Below are 23,064 nucleotides of genomic sequence, written 5' to 3' on the forward strand. Positions count from 1 at the left end.
GTATATACATGTGGGCGTTCATGAAATATGACTTGCTGCCCTTCTCAGTTACCTACTTAGTTTGACACTTACACCCCATTTAGTGGCACATGACCAGTTGGTATCTGTGAATTGGTGTGCAATACTAATAATATCGGTTTGACACTTATACCCCATTTAGTGGTACATGACCAGTTGGTATCTAAGAATTGGTGTGTAATACTCATAATATCGGCATGTTCCACCGTTAAAATGGAGTCCTTTCAAGCCGAATGTAATCAATTCAAAATTCTGTTTCCTGTATTAAAACATCGGCGATGGTCCGGAATCGGAACACCATTAACAAAAATGTCCCGTGTGAGTAAACTACATTTCCCGACATACCCCGTCGCCGAAATATGAGGTCATTTTTGGACGCGTTCCACCATTACAATGGAGTCCTTCCAAATCCAAAACTATGTGGGAATCGCTTCAGGTTTTCCTGCATAAAACATCGGTGATGCTCCGGAATCGTAACACTATTAATAACAATGTCCCGTGTGAGTAAACTACATTTCTCGACATACCCCGTCGCCGAAATATGGCGTAATTTTTTCGGCTTTTGCCATCAGCGGTGATTGACCAGACATGTACCGTCATGCTCAGCCGCGGGCTGATGACGTGGTTGTCGATCTCCCAAACAAACAAATAATGGTGTCTCACTTGTTTCCGACACCTCCCCAAGCAGCACAGACGGCTGCCGAGTGTACCGACGGGCAGGTAAGCCCATGAGTTTATGCTTGTTTGTACCGGCTGTAGTGAGTCGCGCTTCAGGCGCTCGATAAGCATGAGCAGGAACTACGTTTTGGGAGCAAGCCGAGCCCATCCTAGTGTACCTGGATTACAAACTGGGTACCTCGATACTAGGGCCGTATGTAATAAGGGAATAGTCTTTCTAAACGGACATATATCTTATGTGGGATTGCGCTCCTATTACTAATCATTGAGAACGCGAGCGACACAGTTGTGCTATTAAGCCAGCTAAGCCCAACTCGGTGTTTGACGGTTGTACTACCATACTTGTATAAGAAGGGTTGAACGCCGCTGGTTATGAAACACAACAATAATTGCTATATATATAGTCTTTTACCCCTCTGCTCCTATTTAAAGTGGTGATAGACTTAGTGCTAACGACACAAGATTGAACACAAGGGAACAGACCCTAGAGAACTATGGGTTGATTTGTTGTTTCTTAGTAAAAACAGTGACTGGTATATCTCAATTAGACTTATTGTAGCGCCCACATGTCAGGCTCTCGCAGTGGTTTATTGGCTTTACATCTCATTTCCTCTACATTTTAGAGCGGTGCACTATCTTCCTGAGCTGTAGCCAGGCGAGGAGTGGCACGTTCCTCTTACCCTATAGGTGAGCGAGAGGACTGTGGTTGATTAGTGATTGGTAATTGACTTAATAGGAATGCCAAATCATGAGTCGATAAAGTAAAATGACCTACACTAATCATGTAAATGTCGTTTTTATCTTTGTATGTGTCTTTTTATTTGTGTTGTCTGTGTCTTGATGACGTCTTCCCTGGACTTCCCCCACACACTTAGGAGGATCACCAGGTTTGATCAGGTGATATCTGTATCAAATACACTTTTTTTATCGCACGTTGAGCAGTAGCAAATACTATAGGTCCTGATGAAGCGGGTGATACTTAGTGATCTATAAACCGCAGAAACATGTCGACCACCACGATAAGCCAGTGACTATTAGGGTTACTCACTGGTCGTTTTGCACTGATTTGTTTTTTAACCTTGGAAATGAACGGCACCAGGATAAAGTTCCTCAGCGTTCATTATCCAATTTTAATATAGAGCACCTTTTTCTCCTTCCTTTTTTGATTTTCACTAACTTCTTCTTGCACTGCTCCCCAGTTATCAAGGAACATCCCCCTTACCGCGCACCACCCTTTCCTTGTTGAAGTGGCAACAACTCAGTTTCCACGCTTTGGGAAAGGTTTCAAATGATAGGGCGGCAAAGGACGATCAACTGATGGATATCTTCCCATCTAGTGCGATACTTTGTTGTGTCCCTCTATCCTTTGCCATGATTATTGTGGGTTTTTAATGCCAGTGGCGGCTCCGCTGCAATGGCGGAGGAGCGTCGCCTCACTGCTTGGAGCAGAGCCAGCAAATGAAAAATAAATTGAAGTTGTAGCATTGTTTTTCTTATTGCCGACTGTGAGCCAATGCTCTAGGGAGGGGCTAGGCCAAGGCATGGGAGGGGAAAGAGGAATGCTATGTGTGCATATGTGTTTTGGTCAGCCGTCTCAGTGCAGCCAGGGTGGAGAAACCTCACAGCCTCCCTGACCTGAGCGGAGCGTCTTCTCTGCATTCTCAAGCCAATCCCTCGCTGCTCTCCTAGGAGAGCAACATGAGGATTACATGAGAGTCTGTCACAGAGGCTGTTGGGAAGAAAAGTGGAAGCGCGGCGCAGTGGGCAAGGTGGCCATCGGCTTCAGGTAAATTCTCTTTTTTAAAGTAATATTTTCTTACTAAGCGCCCCCTGCCATGCGACCCGACCTCTCCTACATTCCCTCCACCCCTGGCCACCACCCTTTGCTTGTGGTGGCCACCACTGGTTATTGCTGGCAGGAGGCTCACTACCATCCAGAAGATCACAATTGCTTGTTCAACCTGTGTGTTTGAAGGAGCTCAATTGTAATCTGTCTTTGTTCTTTCACCATATCTGCCAAGGATGTGGGCGAAAGGCCAGAGCTACCAACTTTGGAGCTGGGGAACCAGGTTCGAGTCTCGGAGTCAGCTCAACATCATGTGATTCTGGGGAAATCACTTAGGGGCATATTATCAATAACGGCAGTGAAATTATCGCCGCTTTAGCGGCAGGAAGCTGCCGCTAAAACTGCGATAATGGGCTTGATAATATGCCCTTGTGAATTCCCATAGCAGCCCAGGTTCTGGTGTTAACCTTGGCTGCTATGGAAATTCACAAGGGCATATTATCAAGCCCATTATCACCGTTTTAGCGGCAGTTTCCTGCCCCTAATGCGGCGATAATTTTATCGCAGTTCTTGATAATATGCCCCTCAATTTCCCTGTGCCTACCAAAAATGAATGTGTCCTTGTGTAATGTAACTATGCTTGCTGAGGCTGGTGCAGACAGCCTGTGGTGTTTTCAGGCCTCCTTAATGGATGTCGGCATTTGAAAGCCTCAGAAAACGAGCTGGCAATCCACTGTCTACAGCTGAGGTCCTCAAACGGTGGGGCACACCCCCCTGGTGGGGCGCGGATGGCAGATGCATGTAAATGAAGATGGCCTGGAAGTTGGGCGATCGTTATTTGCTACATTTCCAGGCTGTCTTCTTTTATTCTGGAGAACAGTGTATCACTAAATGACTTTTTGGGTCTTTATTGGAGTGATTATTGGATTGATTATTTAAGGAAAAAAGTGCACGCGAATCCGCGATACTATATTATTAGAAGTAGTTGGGGCGTTAAGGAGTTGGGGGTGAAGGGCTATGAAAACAGGAAGAGGAGGAAGGCGGCAGGGATTTAGGTGGAAAAAGATGAGGCATGAGGTAGAATAGTAAGATGAATTGAACATGCTATAGATGGAAAAGGCAAATAGAAGATTGCAAGAGGTTATAGAAATCAAAAATGTGAGACGTTGGTAGGTATGTCAGATATACACTAGGAGAGCAACACGGGAATATATGAACGAATGTGGGGAAAATGCAGATAGGTTTCCATGCAGCATACTCCAGTACATGTGTGTTTCTCATAACAAACAACTAAAAGAAATCATCTTTAGTAGTCTACTGGCCTTTTAATGGCCATTGTTAGTTTCAATGTCCCCACATTATTAGTTTGCTTGTTAAAGTAGCTGAAGTCAAAAGATGTTTTCTTTTCCTTGTGTTTCTGTTTCAGTGGGGACACTTTGCTCATTTTTTTATTATGTTCAGTAAATCGTGTGTTTCATATGTCTGTTATTATGCACTAAGGAAATTGACACATTTTCTCATAAAACACATATAGTGCATATATTAATGACTCATTGTGGACAGCATTAATTGCATGTGCCGGCTAATTAGCTCATTGTGTATTTGAATTATTTTTCTTAATGGTACCTAGGACTGCCATTGTTTTGTTAGAGTACCAGTAGCTACTGAGGCACATATGGTTAATTTAGCTCTGTGATTGATTGCGGGGGGCTGCCCCCTGAACGTAGCCATTTCCCTTCTACTCCCCCAATCAATACATAAAGTTTTGGAGGGGGGCCAGACCTCAAAACATTTTGCTTAGGAGGTGCTCAGAGCAAAAAAGTTTGATTTTTCAGCTTGTTTTCCTGCTACCAGATCGCATCCCAATTGGGTGACCATGTGGAGGGAGCCAATATTGTGTGCCACAGGCGTGAAACACCCATTGAACTCAGCCCCCCCCCTTCGCCCCCCTCCCCCCCCCCCCGTGTGTGGCAGCCCGGGATGAGCCAGATCCCGGGCACACACAGAGCCACACCCGAACGTTTCACAGGTCTTTAAAAGACCATTTGAATGTTAATTAGGCCTTGCAGTTGTTTCACCCCTTTTAAAGCCCCTGCAGCTGTACTCTGCCTACTGATTAAAGGTTCAGCCCCGCCGAAATGTTTTCTTAGCCCCCCACTCCCCCCGAAATTTGGCTCTAGTTGCGCCTCTGGTGTACCACATGATGGACCCATGTGAGTTGACAGGTCTGTTTCACAGTCAAGCTGCGCCCAAATCCAATGACGCGCTACTGCGAGCTCCCTCCCCCCCCCCCCCTCCTAAACCACCTGGGCCACATTGATCATAGAGTCTCACAGTAAATAAAAACCTCCCCCGCACAGTTAGACGTGTTCACAGGGACGTAACGTAGGCCCCTGCAGCACAGGGAAGCCCCCACCCTTTAAGAAGCCCCCCATTCAGCCCGTCATCTAGGAGTATCTGTGAGATATGGTCGATTTAGGGGCCCCCTGAAATTCTGCAGAGGGGGTTCCAATCATTTTATCTTGCGCCACTGCCGGTGTATATCCTTTGGCCCACTTTCAGCCCCTTTCAACGTTTGCCAGGGTAGCGACCTCAAAAGCATCAGGGCGAATGCCTCCCTCCCGCCCTGCTCCCCCGATGAGCTTCGTCCGGTGCTGAGCCAAGCCTCCGGGAGATTCCATGCCGAAGTTGTGATCCCCGTTTGCCACCGGAAACGCAGCGGTTGTGTTTTAAAGGCTGCGCGTGCCCTTCTTTACTCGTTTATTTCGTCAGGGTCCATTACACTTTAAACATGGATCCAATAAAGGAGCAGCCTATAAACAGATTGATGATTACAACAGTTTCACAATTTACTGTCACTTTCCGAGGGTAATTTAGCAGCGTGTGCAACACTAAATATTAAAGAGTGCGTTAGTCAGGCGGGGTGTAAAGTGAGAGCCCAGCCTCCTCGTTTAGAGCCTCCTGTGAGGGATGCGACTCATTCACTTACTCTGTCATTAACACCAAACCTCATTTTCTCGAGATTGTATTTAAATCAAAATATGAAGCAGATCTAATATGCCACCCGGGCCCCGCCTCACTCCGCCTAGCAGCTGCAAGGCGAGGAGACTTGGTGCCACTGCCAAGTGCCAACGCAGAGCCTCCTGCGGGACTGCAGGCGATGGCGCTTCCTCAGAGATGGACCGGCCGCTAAGGAAAGCAGGCGACTTCATGAAACAATGCAACCTCTCAAAGGACAACAGGGCTGGGGAAGGATCATTGATATATGCCACACTCGTTCCCTGTCTCGCCAGTGCGGAATGGTGTGCTTTATAATTTTACTAAAGCAAAAGGAAGAATTGATGGACGGAATGCTGGACAATGCAAACATTCATCCCCAGCCATGCAGAACAATGCAAACAATCCCTCTAATAATGCTGAACAATGCATATATTAATCACCAATAACGCTGAACAATGCAAACATTCACCCAAATGATACTGAACAATGCAAACATTCACCACAATGATGCTGAACAATCCAAACATTCACCGAGATAACGCTGAACCATGCCAACATTCACCCCCAGTCATGCAAACAATGCATACATTCACCTCCAATAATGCTGAACAATGCAAACATTCATCTCCAATAATGCTGAACAATGCAAACATTCACCCCAATAGTGCTGGACAATGCAAACATTCATCCCCAATAATGCTGAACATTGAAAACATTCACCGCTAATCGCAAGGATCTGAGTTTAATCCATCATTCTTTTGCTCACCATGCCTCCCCAGTTTGGAGCCAGCCATATGCATATCAATCTTGACCCTGTGCCTCATGGGAACAGTCCAGCCCAAACTGCCATGCCTGGTCTTCCCTGGACCACAAACCAGCATCCTGGAACAGGTTTCGGGGCATCACTCCTCATGAGCCAGGCTAGGTTGAATCCAGTGGCACAGTGAGCACGGGACATACGTCTGGGCATACCCAGCGCACTTAGGGTGACAAAAGCAAAATGAACAACTGATGGACGGAATGCTGAACAATGCAAACATTCACCCCCAGTCACAAAGATCTGGGTTTAATCCATTGTTCTTTTGCTCACCACACCACCCCAGTTTGGACCCAGCCATATGCAAATCAGTCTTGACCCTGTTCCTCATGGGGGCAGTCCAGCCTGGCTTGGCAGTTAGAGGGTGACTGTTCCCATGAGGAGCATGGTCAAGTCTGATTTGAATTTGGCGGGGACCAAACTGGGGAGGCATAGTGAGCAAAAGAACAATGGATTTAACTCAGATCCCTTGACTGGGTGTCAATGTTGGATTCATTCAGCATTCTGTCCATCATTTGTTGCCGCAGCACTTTTGCCCTAAGGGGGGTTGGGTATGCCCAGACGTGGGTCACTTGCTCGCTGTACCACTGGATTCAAGCTAGCCTGGCTGATGTGGGGTGTTACCCCGAAACTGGTCCCAGGATGTTTGTTTCCGGTCCAGAGAGGACCTGGCTTAACAGTTCAAGCTGGACTGTTCCCATGAGGAGTAGGGTCAAGACTGATTTGCATATGGCTGGGTCCGAACTGGGGTGGCGTAGTGAGCAAAAGAACAATTGATTCAACCCAGATCTCTTGACTGGAGGGGGTCGGGGTGAATGTTTAATTCATGGTATGTTAATGTTATGTTAATATAATTTATTGAGCACACGGATGCCCAAAGGTGTCTTGGCGCTGAGTAAGCCAAAAAAATATGGAACCTAGTTTTGGAATAACTATGTTTTAAGACCCTTTCTAAAAGAGGCAAGTGAGCTTGCAGCTCTGATATCCATTTTAAGCGTATTCCATAGATTAGATGTGTCATGCGCCCTACTGGCCGTAACTGAGGAGGCAAGACGGATCCTGGAGCGAGGGGGATCAGTGGCAGTGATCCTCCTCGATCTAAGTGCCGCGTTTGACACGGTACACCACAAAATCTTGTTGAACCACCTTGCTGACTTAGGAGTGTCCGGAGACGCCCTGACATGGCTTGAATCATTTCTCTCTGACAGAACCTTTCAGGTCTTTGACGGTGCATCCCGCTCATCCAGCAAACCTCTGGGTTGTGGAGTCCCGCAGGGCTGATCCTTAAGCCCTACGCTCTTTAATGCATACATGAGGCCACTGGCTGGAATTGTTCGTCCGCATGGTGTTAATAGCATCTCCTATGCGGACGACACCCAGCTGGTGGTCTCCCTTGCACAAAAGAGCGGCCTCCAATCTCCACCTGATCTAGCGGCCTGTCTGGAGGATGTAAAGACCTGGATGATGATCTCATGCCTTAAGCTCAATGATGACAAAACTGAGCTCATGCTCTTGGGTCCGACGGCCCCCTCTAAGATAGAGCTGATCTGGCCCCCAAGCATGGGTATGGCTCCACCGCCTAGAGACAACATCAAAAGCCTGGGAGTCTGGCTTGACAAATCCCTGAGCCGTAACACACAGGCTACTAAAGTATCAGCCACCTGTTTCGGCCTCCTCAGGGTGATTAAGAAAGTCCTTCCCCTCCTCCGATTTGAGGCCAGACAAATAATTATCCAGGGCCTCATCCAATCCCGACTGGACTTTAATAATGCCCTGTACCTTGGAGCACCAGACTACACCCTACAAAAGCTTCAACGTACCCAAAACTGCGCTGCCCGGGCGCTGCTTGGAGTCCCTCAGAGGACCTCAATAAAAACTGGCCTAAAAACCTTACACTGGCTGCCTGTTAGGGACAGAGTAAAGTTCAAAGCACTCTGTATTGCCCACCAGACATTCTGGAAAATGGGCCCAGATATTAACTGCTCCCTGATCTCCCCATACAATCCTAACAAGACTCTTCTCTCCTCAACAGCATTCCTAGCCAAAATTCCCAGAATCTGCAGAGCCAGAGCAGGAGGACGCTGATTCTCCTACAATGTATCCAAACTCTGGAACTCCCTCCCCCTGCAGCTGTGGAAAAACCCAACCCTAACCAGCTTCCACAAACAACTAAAAACAATTCTCTTTAACAAATAACAACTTTGAGGGCATCATCTGTTTTCTAGCGCCTGAACGCCTCAGGGCAGCTGCAGCGCTCTAAAAATCTCATTTTCATTTCATTTCATGAGCAATGCTTCGGCCTCTCCAACTGGAGGTGTGAATCTTCGGAATCATAAGTCTGGTGCCATTAGATCTTAGCTGTCTGCCAGGATGATACCAGGAGAAAAAGTTTTTCAGAAAAACCAGTCCAGTATTATTCAAGGCCTTGTAGGCTAAGCATAGAATTTGAAACAATGTACCACAGCTGTCTGCCAGGATGATACCAGGAGAAAAAGTTTTTCAGAAAAACCAGTCCAGTATTATTCAAGGCCTTGTAGGCTAAGCATAGAATTTGAAACAATGTACCACAGGTAGCCAGTGGAGTCTCTGGATTTCTTTAGAGATTGACTCATACTCAGGGAGATTAAATAGGAGTCTTTCGGCTGCATTTTGTACCATCTGCAGTTTTTTAAATATTGTTTCTAAATATTCAGGTTAAGTCCATTACAGTGGCCGTCCCATCTAGATTACCAAAGATCAATACTTCGGTTTTCTCCGAGTTAAGACAGTGGGGGCTTGGCTTGGCCGCTGAGCGGAATGGCTGCCTAACTTCGCAGCTCCGCCGGCCGAGCGCAAAATCTGTTCATTATCCGATCAAAACACGCTGCATTTCGGACCTGCTTGGGTCCTGAGCTTGATACGACACCCAGCTCTGACTTGTCGAAGTGTGTCTGGCACAGCGCTAGCTGCACCGAAGTTGCAGCCGAATAACTGCAGGAGCGGGAAGAGGCCTTCGCAGCTGACCTAGGCCGGGGACTAAAGTAGCGCGAACCGCCAGAGGGCAGATCGGAATATTCAGGCGCAAGCGGTGTACCTTCGAGCGGTGGCCAATACGACAAGGTCAGTGACCCGGGGAGACCAGCGGTGTGGCCACTGTGTAGTGGATGTGACCGGAACTGTAAATTGGCTTATCACTGTTGTGGAGGTTTGCCTGGCGGAGCCTGCGAATTGTCGGAAGATGCCTAAGGCCAGAGCGGCCTAGTCAAACGGCCGGGGAGCACCTGAGTAGACTTGCATTCCGAAGGTGTATTGGATATCTGGGGGACACCTGGGCACAACCTGTGTGGTGAATGTGTGCACGCCATCGAGATCAAGCTGTCTAAGGTCCCACTATCCGAGGCAGGGAATTGCACCACCATTTTGGGACATCGTAGATCGCGAGCCGGTGCGTCATTGTGTGAGACTAGTTTGGTGGCGCCTGGGGTCCGGGACATTGCCAATGATTCATCATTAAATATAGGAGGAGATATCTTCGGCAAATAGCTGTGTGGCAATATTGTGTGTCATGCTCGATGGCTTGAAGGGAGAGTGAGGAAGAACAGTCCTTATACTGCGCATCTTTCCACCACCACGATATAAGGATATTACGTACCTTCGGCGCTGTGGGGTTCTGCTGGAGGATTGCCCTGAATTGGCAGTTAGGATTAGAAATCTATATGATGTGAAAACGGAGCGTTTTATGAGCCATGTGCTATATGTGACTGGAGGCCAACGCCCTACTGAATTATACCACGGCGGCCATTTTGTCTGGTAGATTTGAGTAGAGTTGTTGTGATTACAACTGTGCAGTCATCCATTGCTGGCAGTTTCGAGTGTGTAGCTAACGTGCTCGACAGAAGTTACAGGATGGGGAAGCCTGAGACACGCCAGACCAAAATAACTTTTGACGGCAGTAAGCAGTCTAAATCATCGGATTCGGGAGGTGCGGATCAAGAAACTGCGGAGGAGGGCGTGGGCCATCTACCAGCGGCGGATGTTCGAACGATGTTTGAGGAACTAAAGGCCAGCTTGCAGGGCATTGACTCCAGGATGGACACTATGGCTGCTCAAATGGACGGTATTACGAGACGTATGGATAAGCAGGAAGGTAGAGTGAGTGTTCCGGAAACACGTGTCACCGAAACAGAAGAAGGACAAACCGAGCACGATAAGAAAGTGAGAGGAATGGACAAGGTGTTGGCTCTGATACAGCAGAGGAATGAGGATTTGGAGGCGAGGTCTAGATGAAACAACGTGCGTATCACAGGAATAGCAGAATCCACAGACATATCCAATATGGAACGCTACATCGAGGATATGATGAAAGACCTCTTTGGAGACGGACTATCTCCAATGTTCTTGGTAGAGAGAGCTCACAGATCCTTGGGCTCCAGGCCTAAACCGGGCGCCGCGCCTAGGCCGATACTGGCTTGGATACTGAATTACAGGGATCGGGACGCAATACTACGCCTTGCGCGGGAGAAAGACAAGATTCAATACCGAGGTAATGACATAGCTATGTATCCGGACTTCACCCTGCAGGTACAAGCTGCTCATAGGGAGTTTATACCGGCGAAAAAGATTTTTTAACAAACGGGCACGAAATATGCACTCATCTATCCTGCCAAATTGCGTGTCTAGTGTCCTGACAGGCCTGCATTTTTTGTGGATGCAAAGGTGGCGCTGCAATATGCAAAGCAGCTGGTCAAAGAACAGAAACAGCGAGCAACACTGGAGAGACAGGAAACTACTGACCGGCTAAGTGACATTGAATGAACTATGTAACTTGTTTTGTCTTATGGTGTACATATGAGGGTTTGTGACTAGTATGCAAATTGATGGTCTTCATCCATGCGGCTGCTTTGGGACCTGCCCTTGGAAGCTGTTTGGGTCTCATGTGATGAGGCAACTTGTATATTGATAATTGCTCAATTTGTGCACGAGTGGGTCCTGGAGATGCAGTTGTGTCGACAGGTCCTCGGCCACCCTGTCAAAAGCACAGGGGAGCGAGGCGGTCAACCCGCGTACCCTCTGGGATGATTCCCGTAGTTTGGTCATGGTTTTTGTGGGGGGGTGCTGGTCGGAGGGGGGGTATGTCAACATGGCCTGATTGGGGGGTTGGTGCGGGTGGGATGGGAGGGTACATACGACTAAGCATTTCGAGTACATTGATGAGGAGGGGACAGATGGAAAGCCCTTTATATATGATTTGATATACGTTTTTATTGTGTATGGATGCAACCGCGGAAGATTTATGATTTAGTGGCACGTGGGCAGCATAAGTGGCTGCAGTGGAATTACATGCTCCTTATTGATAGTTTGATTGCTATGTCCGTTAGATTTGGAGAGTGCAAGCAGATATTGGTGAAAATGCGTGAAGTGAACAATATGTTGATCTATGAACCATTGTGAGGACCTTTACATGTCTTTCTTGGAATTTGCACGGGATGAATCATCGCAGGAAGGCGAGATTGGTGCACTCCAGTTTGCTACGCAACGAGGTGGACATTTGTCTATTGCAGGAAACACATTTGGCTACTTGCGGAACTTCAATGCATAAACATGGTAGATGTGGAGTGGTGGTCGAAGCTCCATATTCAAACTATGCTAGGGGAGTGGCTATACTAATTCGCAAAGGTTTACAGTGGCCCACCCAAACTGAGATTATTGACACGGAGGGCAGATGTATAGTATTGCTGGGCACACTGTTTTGTGTACAGACGTTGATAGTAAATGTTTATTGCCCTTCCTTTTTTCAAAATGTATGGCATAAAGTTCAGATGTGTGGAAGTGCAGCAATATTGTGGGGGGTGATTTTAATGTGGTATTGTCTCCAGCGGCTGACAGACAGGGGGTTCCCTATGAACACCAACCAAAAGTGGCTGAAATGTTGGGTGACATCATTGTAGATGCTGGGTTGATAGATTCATGGAGGGCGCTGCACCCGGGGACACGTATGGGTACATGTGTTACTGCACATAGAAATGCGTGGTCAAGACTTGACTATTGGTTGCTGTCAAAAGACCTACACACTCAAGTCATGGAAGCTGATTTACTCTCGAGATCCCTTTCCGATCATGCACCAGTGGGAGTACAGATAGCGATTCCACAGCCATATATGGACCCTTTTAGCTGGAGGATTCCATCACGTGCGCTACTGGATCAGGTGTTCCGTGAGGAGCTCCGAGAGAAGCTCACGGATTACTTTGAGTTTAATGAGGGTTCCGTGAAATCGCCGGGAACGCAGTGTGAAGCGTACAAAGCCGTGACAAGAAGCAATTGGATGGCTCTCAAATCCATTAGGAACACACTGGAAAGGTTGGAGAAAAAACTTGCGAGGTTAGAGGGGGTGATTACCGAGTCCCCGTCACCATCGATGCAGGGAGAGTTTAGGGCCACACTAACGAAATATCAGGAAGAGGCGGAGAGAGAGACGGCCTTTCTTAATAAATATGCGCAAGCTAGGAGGTACGGTGAAGGACAGCGTGCCGGAAAAACATTAGCTTCACTGTTACGTGCACCAAGAGGTGCGGGATACATCACTGAGCTTAAGGACATGAGCGGTGTGACCGCTCGGGCGCCACGCGACATACTGAACACTATGACAGCCTTTTATAAGTCACTATAGATGTCTCAGATGAACCCGGAGGCGTCGGATATAGAGGACTATCTGGACACGATTAGTCTGGCATGGTTCAATGATGGGGCACGGCAATATATGGATCTCCCGATCACTGTGGAAGATGTTCACGGCATTATAGCGAGTATGCCGGCAGATAAGGGCCCTGGCCCGGATAGGCTAATGGCGGCCTTCTATAAGAAGTACGTCGACATAGTGGCACCCCGATTACATCGGGTTTACCTGGAAGCTGTGGACACCGGGATACTGCCTTCCACACTTTGTGAGGCCATGATTATCACTCTTCTAAAGTCAAATAAGGACCTGACCTGTCCGGAATCCTATCGGCCCCTCTCGCTTATAAACTTAGATGCCAAAATCTACGCGAAGCTATTGGCAGATAGATTAAAACCTATGTTGCCCCAAATAGCGCTATCCGACCAGTCCGGCTTCGTGCCTGGTCGGTCGACCTCCCACAATCTGAGGGTTCTATTTGGCCTATTTCACTACTTGAGTCCCGGGATGAAGGAGGCCGCGGCCTTGCTGGACGCTACAAAGGCCTTTGACTCTCTGGAGTGGCAATTTTTGTTTGCCTTGTTCACGCGCATGAGGTTCAGCCAGCTACTTATACAACGGATAAGGGTGCTTTACACCGACCCTATGGCACGAGTTAGTACAAACGGACAGATATCCGACTTGTTTTCTATTTTGAGAGGCACAAGACAGGGCTGCCCTCTGTCACCACTGCTGTTTGCTATTGCCACAGAACCCCTGGCGGCCCGCCTGAGGCAACATCACACACATCGCAGTATAGGTTTTACGTCACAAGGTCTACTCATTTCCATGTACGCCGACAATATGACCATATATATGGTTAACCCTGAGGAAAACTTTGATCCCCTGATGAGGGAGTTTGTGCGATACTGTGGACTGTTGGGCATACTGATAAATTGGGCAAAGTCAGTAATGTTACCATTGACTGATGATATGAAACAATGTGAAACAGCATACCCGATAACGTGGGAATTGGCAGAGGTTAAATACCTGGACATTTGGTTCTGCAGGTCCATACAAGAAATTTGGCTTGCCAATTATGGCACGGCCATGGATTGGCTGGAAGTAAAAATTAAAAGGTGGAAGACGCTGCAGCTCTCTTACGGGACGTATAGCAATATTTAAATTGGTCGTATTACCTAAATTTCTGTATCTGTTTGTTAATATTCTTCTGCCCCTTACCGGTCACTATTTTAAATGCCTCAGGACGGCCATTTTGGAACTAGTCTGGGCGGGAAAACAGCCGAGGGTCTCTTGGAGCCTCTTGACACTCCCATTTAGTCAAGGTGGAATCGCTGCACCTGACTTTGAATTATATGCCTATAGTGCTCAGGCCCAATACTTACATTGCTGGCATCACCTGATTCCGATCCAACCACATGTGGCAATTGAAACGGATGTGGCTGCACCTACCCCTCTAAATACGACAATTTATCACCCTTATAAAAGATCGCTGACAGACATAAACACGGTCGAAGTGGTGAGATGGGCATGGTCTAAATTGGCTAAATGAGTTGGCGTTCCAGAATTGTTTGCAGCCTCGATGCCACTGGGGGATAATCCACTTTTGGGACCTCTGACAGACAGGGGTGTAACGGACAGAGCACATAAACGAGGTTTAGTCACGGGGGGGATCTATACCTAGACGATACATTTTTGACATTACAAACCATAAGTGCACCGGGTGACCCCACTGCCTCGGACTTGTTGTTATAGTACCAACTGAGAGCGGCATGTTGGGCTCGGTATCCAGATTTCCCAGCGGCACCTCCTGTGCTGCCCGCATTGGAGGAGCGTCTTTCTAAAGAATCACCTCGTAAGCTGATAACTCGTATATATAGAATAACGCAAGACACTGCTCCGGTGTTAATTAGCTCGTCAAAGTCGGACTGGGAGAGAGAGACCGGTTTAGTAATCACAGATAAACAATGGCGATTCTGCTGCTCGCAGCTTGAAAATTTATCGCCAAACTATAGATTGAGGCTGATTCATTTCAACTATCTTCATAGAACATATCGTACACCCAAACAACTCTTGAGGATGGGTCTTCAAAGTGACGCTAAATGCTGGAGATGTGGGGGGCTGGACGCTACCTTTTTCCACCTGACTTGGGAGTAGTGCAGACAGATAGAGAGGTATTGTGTAGAGGTCATACGGCATATAGGGCACATTGTAGAATTATACTTGAGACAAGACCCTGTTATGGCACTGTTGGATTATGTTATGGGGGTTCCTAGTGGTGCAGGCAAACTGGTTGCCCTGCTCTTATTGCTAGCAAAAAGACAGATTGCAATACATTGAAAGAGAGTGTCCCCACCTACAATAGCAGGCTGGATAAAATTGGCAGTTTACTGCAAGGATCAATTGACAACCTACTGGGAACTTATGCCACTGAGGTCCAGACCTATTGATATATGGGAACCATTAGTGGGATGGTTGGGTCGAGTGGGAGCGGATTTGTGTGTCGAGTGATTGTTTATGATGAATGGGAGGCTTATTGTTTAATTAAAGGTGGGGAAGCGTCGACTGAAGTGTGATATAAGGGGCAGGAGTGTGTTTTACTTGAGTTTTAGGTTTGGGAGGATTACAGGTATGGTGAAAATTTATTTGAGTGGTTGCTTTCAGTGAATTATCTAAATGGGTGGAATGCAAGATGAGTAACATGCAATGCTAGTCGTAAGGGGGTTGTTATGGTGTTTTGTTATGTTAATTCCGAAACCTCTTACATTTGCTAGATACCTGTATCGAACATTTTTTAAATTCTAGGGTGCCTTTTAGACATTGATCGCGGCCGGTCACTCTCTGATGTCGGCTCTATGACTGTGTTTAATATAATTTGCGGTGTCATAATATCAAGATAGCTGCCTGCCTCAGGGTTGTTGGCCTCTAGCAGTGTCACCTATGTGATTGACAATAAAGGTTTTGGAAACTTAAAAAACAAAAAAAAAGTTTAAGACAGTGCTTGGCCATCCAACTGTTAATTCCAACATACAGTTTAGAAACTGCAATGCTGGGGAGGCTTGATCTTTGTATGCAGTTACCACAATCTGTGTGTCATTGGCATACAATGTTAAATTGAAGCTTAAGTGCTGGATCAAAGGAGCCAGTTCTGACACATATGTTAAATAGGGATGGGCTAAGCGATGAGCCCTGTGGAGCCCCACATGGTAGAACATAAGGGGTTGATTTAAACTGATCCAGGGTCACTGTTTGTCTTCTTTCCTTCAGAAAAGACAACAGCAAAGCCAGTGCCATACCCTTAACCCCTAATGTTTCCATACGCAGTATGGTCAACAGTATCGAAGGCTTCTGACAAATCAAGGAGGATAGGGGCAGCTGCACCCCTCTATCCATCACAGTCCTAATCTCCTCGGTGACCTTGATCAAGGCAGTCTCCTTACTGTACTCTGGCCGAAAGCTGAATTGTGAAGGATCAAGTAAGTCATTTTCTTGGATAAATTGAGCTAACTGTTTGTTCATGAATTTCTCCACTATCTTGGCTGGGATTGGCAGCCTGGCAATACTACGATAGTTGCTCGGGTTTGATGCGTCCAGATTAGGTTTTTTTTATCAGTGAAAGGATTGATGCATCCTTCCATAGAGCAGGAAAAATACCAGACGTGAACATGTTGTTAAATATTTCCGTGAGAATTGGACTCACCTCCTTCACTATATCTTTTCAAAACTGCAGAAGGACAAGGATCAAACGGGGATCCAGATATAATTTCCTTAATGTGTTTTTCCACTAACTCACTAGATACCTGTGAAAAGTTCTGAAGAATATTTTTTCCGGGATCAGAAATACTTCAGCTGCTTTGTGTGTGAGGGCGGCTTCAAAGGAGTCATAGATATCATTAACTTTATTCCTGAAGGCATTAGCAATGTCATAACAGAAGCATTGATTGCTCTATGTGGATTTTTTATTAGGTAGGGAGGTGAGTTTCTCTACCACCCCAAAGAGTTCTTTGGATGAGTTCTTAACTCTCTCAATCTGCCTGGTAAAAAGGTCCTTTTTTCAGCAATCAGCATGGTTATATTTTGAACCAATGCAGACTTATAATTGCTTTTGTCTGATTTATAATATTTTGCTCTCCAACGTCTTCGAAGTCTGCAACATTTTTGTTTTTCCTGCCGCAGAGCCTCCGTAAACCAGGGGACTGATGGTAGATTATGATTACCTGAATTTTTACAGGGGAAACGTCCTGAACAATGAAATTGGAACAACGACTTACGTTTACAACGAATTCTGAATCACGACGAATCTCAAACAACGAAGTTTCCAACCACGAAGACCTGAACCACGACTTTCTAAAAAAAAAAAAAAGAAGACCGAGTCTCTCATCCTTCTGCTTCCGGGCATTCGAAGACCGAGGAAGACAGTCACGTCATCCTACATTTGCCAGCAAAGCAATGTTTTAAAGAAACGGATTAGTCACGTCACGTCAGTCATCTAAATACCGCAGGTCAAACTGACACACTCTATGGCACTGGCTAAAAGTACCGGCAACTCAACACATTGCTGCTAACAGGAAGGAGGTTAATCAGGAATTCACAAAGCACCCACCCACTAGGAATCAGAAGTGTTGACTCAAAGCTGGCGAACTATATGGAGTGTGAGCAAGCAGTATGATCACGACATGATTTGGTCGTGTGAACAGCGTGTTTAAGAATTCAGTTTTTGAAAAGGTAGGTGGGATTAATTAAGAAAAATTGATAAATGTTATGCATTTTGGACATTGGTGGAAACATGGTTAATATTTGAAATAATTTAATATAGTGATTAATGCAGACAGCTACGAAAAAAAGAAGGAATGTTAATATTGTGTCTACTTGCAAAAATAATTGAGATTTTAAAGTACGTCCATGAAATGAAAAGTATGGTTTAAATAGACAAAGAAGGTTTAAATAAAGATAAAATAAAACATCAAGGACATGATTAAATGAAAGTAAATAGTGGCGAAATTTGAAAAAGAGAACAGTAAAAAATGTTAGTGCTACAGGAAGTCGATGAATAAAGAGTATTCGGTCAAAACAAGGTTAAATTTAAATTTAGAGAAAAATAAACATTAACACAGGCGTGTGTGAAAAAAAGACTATACATTAAAATATAAGTAGAATAAAATGTTTAAAAAAATGGGAAAAGAGCAATTAAAAAATACATCGTGGAAGACTTGTTATTACAATACTGCCATCTAATGGACAGTCACAAGGTGAAACTTTTCGTGGTTTAGGAAGTCGTTGTAAAAAGAGTCGTGGTTTAGCAAAGATCGTTGTTTAGCCTTCGTGGTTAAGACACTCGTGGTTAAGGGAGTAGTTGTTTAGTCATACAACCTTTTTACAGATGAGTACCGTATCCCTGAAGGCTTCGTTTAGCCAGTCTGTGCATTTGCTGGCTGCCTGATCTGGATGTGCGTTTAAAAGTGGCCGAGTCATATCCAGTTGGGACTGAAGCATGGCCTTATCAATCTTGTTCCGGGCTTTATAAGCAATTTGGTGAGCTTTAGCTGCCCCGTGGACTTTTGGGATTGTATGCCTACACAACAACGGACCCAAATACCTCAATGACAGATTCAACTTCCACTTACCCAAAAGAAACCTCTGATCTTCCAACCTCGCACTGACTGAAACCCCTTGCATCCACAGAGCCAGAGCCGGCGAAAGATCCTTCTCTCACATTGCTGCTAATACCTGGAATGAGCTACCAGAGGATATCAGACCCGCACCCTCCCTGAACACCTACAGGATGACTCTCAAGACCTGGTTCTTCAGCTAATCAGACGTGTGGACTGCCCCCCCACCCCCGCCTCAGCGCCTTGAAACCCTCAAGGGTAAGTAGCACGCTTACAATTCCCCTGATTGATTGATTGTATACTCAAATAAGAATATAGAGTGATCTGACCAGGTGAGAGGGTAGATACATTTTAGTGTTTGAAATCACAATAGAGAGTGAGGACACGAGTAGCTAGTTCACTTCCCCAAGGGATGTAAAATAATCAAAAGGAGCTAGCTACTTCGATAATGTACGTGTTGTATGTGTCTGTTTGGGAAAACCGATTGGATTTATGAAAGCCTCACCCACCAACCTAGTTGGTGGCATGCTTCATCATTGGGACCCACCTGAGGCACGGAGTTTGCCTCAGGTGTGCTTCGACGCCTGATTACAGCGGAGCAGGTTGTGTTAAATGAGTGTGCAGTGAAGGTGTTTAGAGTGGGGTTTTAAAATACTGTCCTAGAGGTCCAAAGCAGTTAATTTATTAGCGGGCCCTAGGCAGGGTTAAAAACAAGGCTTTGGGACGTGGTTGGAGAGAATTATGGTCTACCACGTCCAGTGTGGTCAACTAGTTTCGGCCAGGCCTTTAGTTAAAACTGACTTTCGTCAGGACCTATGTGTGTGGGGGGTGGAACAGGGGACTCACGTGTGGTAAGCGCCATATGTGAAGCACACGCTAAGGTGCTATATTTGTAAGAGGAGCATTTCCTCTCAGTTTGAACCTGTGGAGAAAAAACGATAGGACAAAAACATAGACACATAATATTTGAAACACGATGATTTGGAGGCACATAATGGGTGATGGGGAAGCCTGGTGCCTAAGTAGTTAGCGAGTCAACCAACAGTGAAATGCGGTAGTGTCAGCTGGTGTGGCAGTGGCCGAATAGTAATACTATGCGTTAGAGGTGCTAGTATCTGAAGGCAAAAAAGGCAAAATGCTGTGGTGACCAAGGCAAAAAAGGATTTCCATTAAAAAGTGAGAGCTTACTTTCTAACTTCAAAGGACAAACTTCATGAGTCTTTGGCGGGGATCCGAGACTCCTAAGCACTCTGGGAGGGGTATAGAGGGAGAAGGATTAAACTGATCGATTAAGGAGAGAAGGGCTCGATGCCAGCGGTAAGTGATACGCACTCGGGAGTAGCCAATGGCTGTGTCCTGGTGGCAATACCACAAGCAAACTCTAACTCCCCCACTTACATGGCGTTGTCTCCGGATCCTCTGAATCACCTGATGTGTCCGGCCAAGAACTCCGTGGATGCGGGATCCGTGAGCCGGTGTGATTTAAATACAGAGTTAGCGCCGCAGCTGGTGCTCGTTTGGGTGGGGCGAGGCTCCCGTGTGAGTAGCATCTGTGAAGAGCGTCTGTGAAAATAATAAAACAAACACAGAAGACATACTCGTGCTACCTGTGTTGTATGCCTGCGATTGATAAAGAGGCGGCTTGACCAAAAAATCTATAAGCGTGGTGTTAGTGGCAGAATTGCTAAGGCGGTGCAGTCAATAAATAGGCCCTGCAGCTGGTTATGAATGTTGCGGTGGGTTTCATTACACAGGATATTTACGTGTACTAGCTACCGGCGAATTAGAAAAAAAGGAAAAATGAAAAGGGCAATATTTTCTGTGGGAAAATACTGCCTAATAGCTGATAATAAATGTGGCAGTAGACTGTATCACAGGGATTCTGAGTGCATCATTTGAACTCGTCAGGATCTTATTTCTGCCTGTCAAGGCATTGCAATTATGAGCGTGTGATGTCACTGGCAGCTAGGGTAGAGTGGTGCTGTCACAGGAATCGCTAAAGGTCTGGTAATTATTGTGGCAGTTGGCTTTATAACGCAGTGATATGTACTCGCCACTAGCAGCAAAGTGGCTGGTAAGGTGGTCTAAAGGTATCAAGAGTGTGTTAGCTGGGGCTTGCTGGTAAGCAGAACCATGGCATGCTCAATGGGTGGGGCACTAGTTCTGCAGAGGTAGTTGTGTTTATAGGGGATCAGCGACTGCAGCTATTCCACGGTATGTTGTCGTTCAACCCATGGATGTGGGTTGAAAGCCGGCAAATCCAGCACTGTTCTTTTGTAAGGAGTGTTTTTTCATTGTTGACCCAGTTGGACAGGTATTTGTTCAATGACCGTCCACCACATATCACTATGCGTGTGCCCTTCTTGTAGGTAATGGTCCATGAGTCTGCTGTTAGTCTTTTTGCAATGGATCGTGCTCCTGTGTTCTACAATCCTGGTCCGCACTTTTCTAGTGGTCATACCAACGTATCTGAGTTTGCATGGGCACTCTATAAGGTATATCAAGTTGGTAGAGTTACAGTTTGTGTGTTTCAGTAGGTGCCAAGTCTTGCCAGGCTCCAGGTCAAGGGTTTTGCGGTGTCCCGTAAGGTGGCAGATGCTGCAGTCACCACAAGGGTAGTGCCAGACCACATGGGGCAGGCCCCATACTGTGTGTAGCATGTTTTTGGGTAGAGGTGTGGGGGCCCTGGAACGGGTTGACACTAGTTGGTCTTTCAAGCTGCTAGTTTTCTTGTAGGCAAATAATGGTTGCGTCCAGTTTCTGTTGCCTGTGTTTTGGATCCTCCCATTTTTTGCATATTATTTTGGCCACATGGTTGGATATGCCATTAAATGTAGTGACACAAGTTAGTGGTGTTGGTGTCTCTGGTCGTGTAGTTTCCTCCAGGAGTGCGTCTCAGTTTTGAATCCTTGCGCGCTACCTGGTGTTCTCAATTATTTTCTTGGGGTATCCCCGTTCTTGTAGTTTTAAAGCCAGGTCGGCCGATTGGTTATGATAGTCTGCAGAGCAAGTGCAGTTGCGTCTGATGCGCAAGAAATGTCCGAATGGGAGATTCTCCCTGAGGGGTCATGGGTTGAAGCTCTCAAATTGGAGCAAAGAGTTTCTTGATGTTGGCTTTTAATATGTTTAGGTTGTAAGTGTGCCTTCCTTAGCTTCTATCATCAGGTCAAGGAATGGTAGTTTCTCTTTGCTGGCTGTGCTTGTGAACCATAGGAACGGGTCTTGTGCATTGAGCCAGTTGAGGAAAAGGTATAAGGAGTCTTGTGTGCCAGTCCATATCATCAGGATGTCATCGATATAGCGACGCCAGAAACATATTTTGTCTTTGTAAGGGTTGGTGGATGAGAGGATGTGTCCTAGTTCAAAGTGATATACGTAGAGCCCCGCCATGCTTGAGGTGAAAACAATGCCCATTGAGGTACCATTCTTTTTTGGGTAAAAGGTGTCCTCAAACTCAAAGTAGTTTTCCTTAAGGGCTAATTTGGCACACTCTAGGATGAATATCTTGGGTTCGAGTGTTCCCAGGAAGATCTGGTGAGCATCTCATCACGTAATTTCAGACTGGCATCTTGGGGGAGGGTCGTATATAAGCTCTCAATGTCTAATCTCACTAGTAGTTGAGTTGAGGGATCAAAGCTCTTGCACCTGATTAGGGATAGAAGATGTTTCGTGTTCTTGATGTAGGTCGAGGCTTCCTGTGCCAAAGGGTTCAGGCAGAAGTTGCAAAATCTGGAGAGTGGCTCCAGGTGTGAGTTGATGCCAGACATCATGGGGTGCCCTTTGGTACAGGAAGCCTCGACCTACATCAAGGACACAAAACTTCTTCTATCCCTAATCAGGGGCCAGAGCTTTGATCCCTCAACTCAACTACTAGTGGGATTAGTCATTGAGAGCTTATATACAAGCCTCCCCAAGATGCCACACTGAAAGTACTTGATGAGATGCTCACCAGATCTTCCTGGGAACACTCGACCCCAAGAGAATTCATCCTAGAGAGTGCCAAACTGGCCCTTAAGGAAAACTACTTCGTGTTTGAGGGCACCTACTCCCTACAAACTAATGATACCTCAATGAACAGTGTTTTCGCCCCAAGAGTGACGGGGCTGTACGTATATCACTTTGAACTAGCACACATCCTCTCATCCACCAACCCTTACAAAGACAAAATATGTTTCTGGCATCGCTATACCGACGACATCCTGATGATATGGACTGGCACACAAGACTGTTAAAACCTTTTTTTTCAACTTGCTCAATGAACGAGAACCATTCCTACGGTTCCCAAACTGACCGGTGCTACTAAAACTCCTCCCATAAATTGGCTGTGCTCCAGAAATGTCCTTATATGTACCTAAACTGAGCAAATGTATTCCGCCTACTCTTTATTACTGTAAAATTTTATAAAAGAGGTTGCGCACCGATGTTCAGTGTGATACTTCTTGCATTGCCGAAGGGTGCTGTAGGATTGTACCACCACCCCATGGGGTCTTAATAAACTTGTCTT

The sequence above is a fragment of the Lissotriton vulgaris genome, chromosome 2_1 (genome assembly GCF_964263255.1).
Source record: "Lissotriton vulgaris chromosome 2_1, aLisVul1.2, whole genome shotgun sequence".
Lineage (NCBI taxonomy): Eukaryota > Metazoa > Chordata > Amphibia > Caudata > Salamandridae > Lissotriton > Lissotriton vulgaris.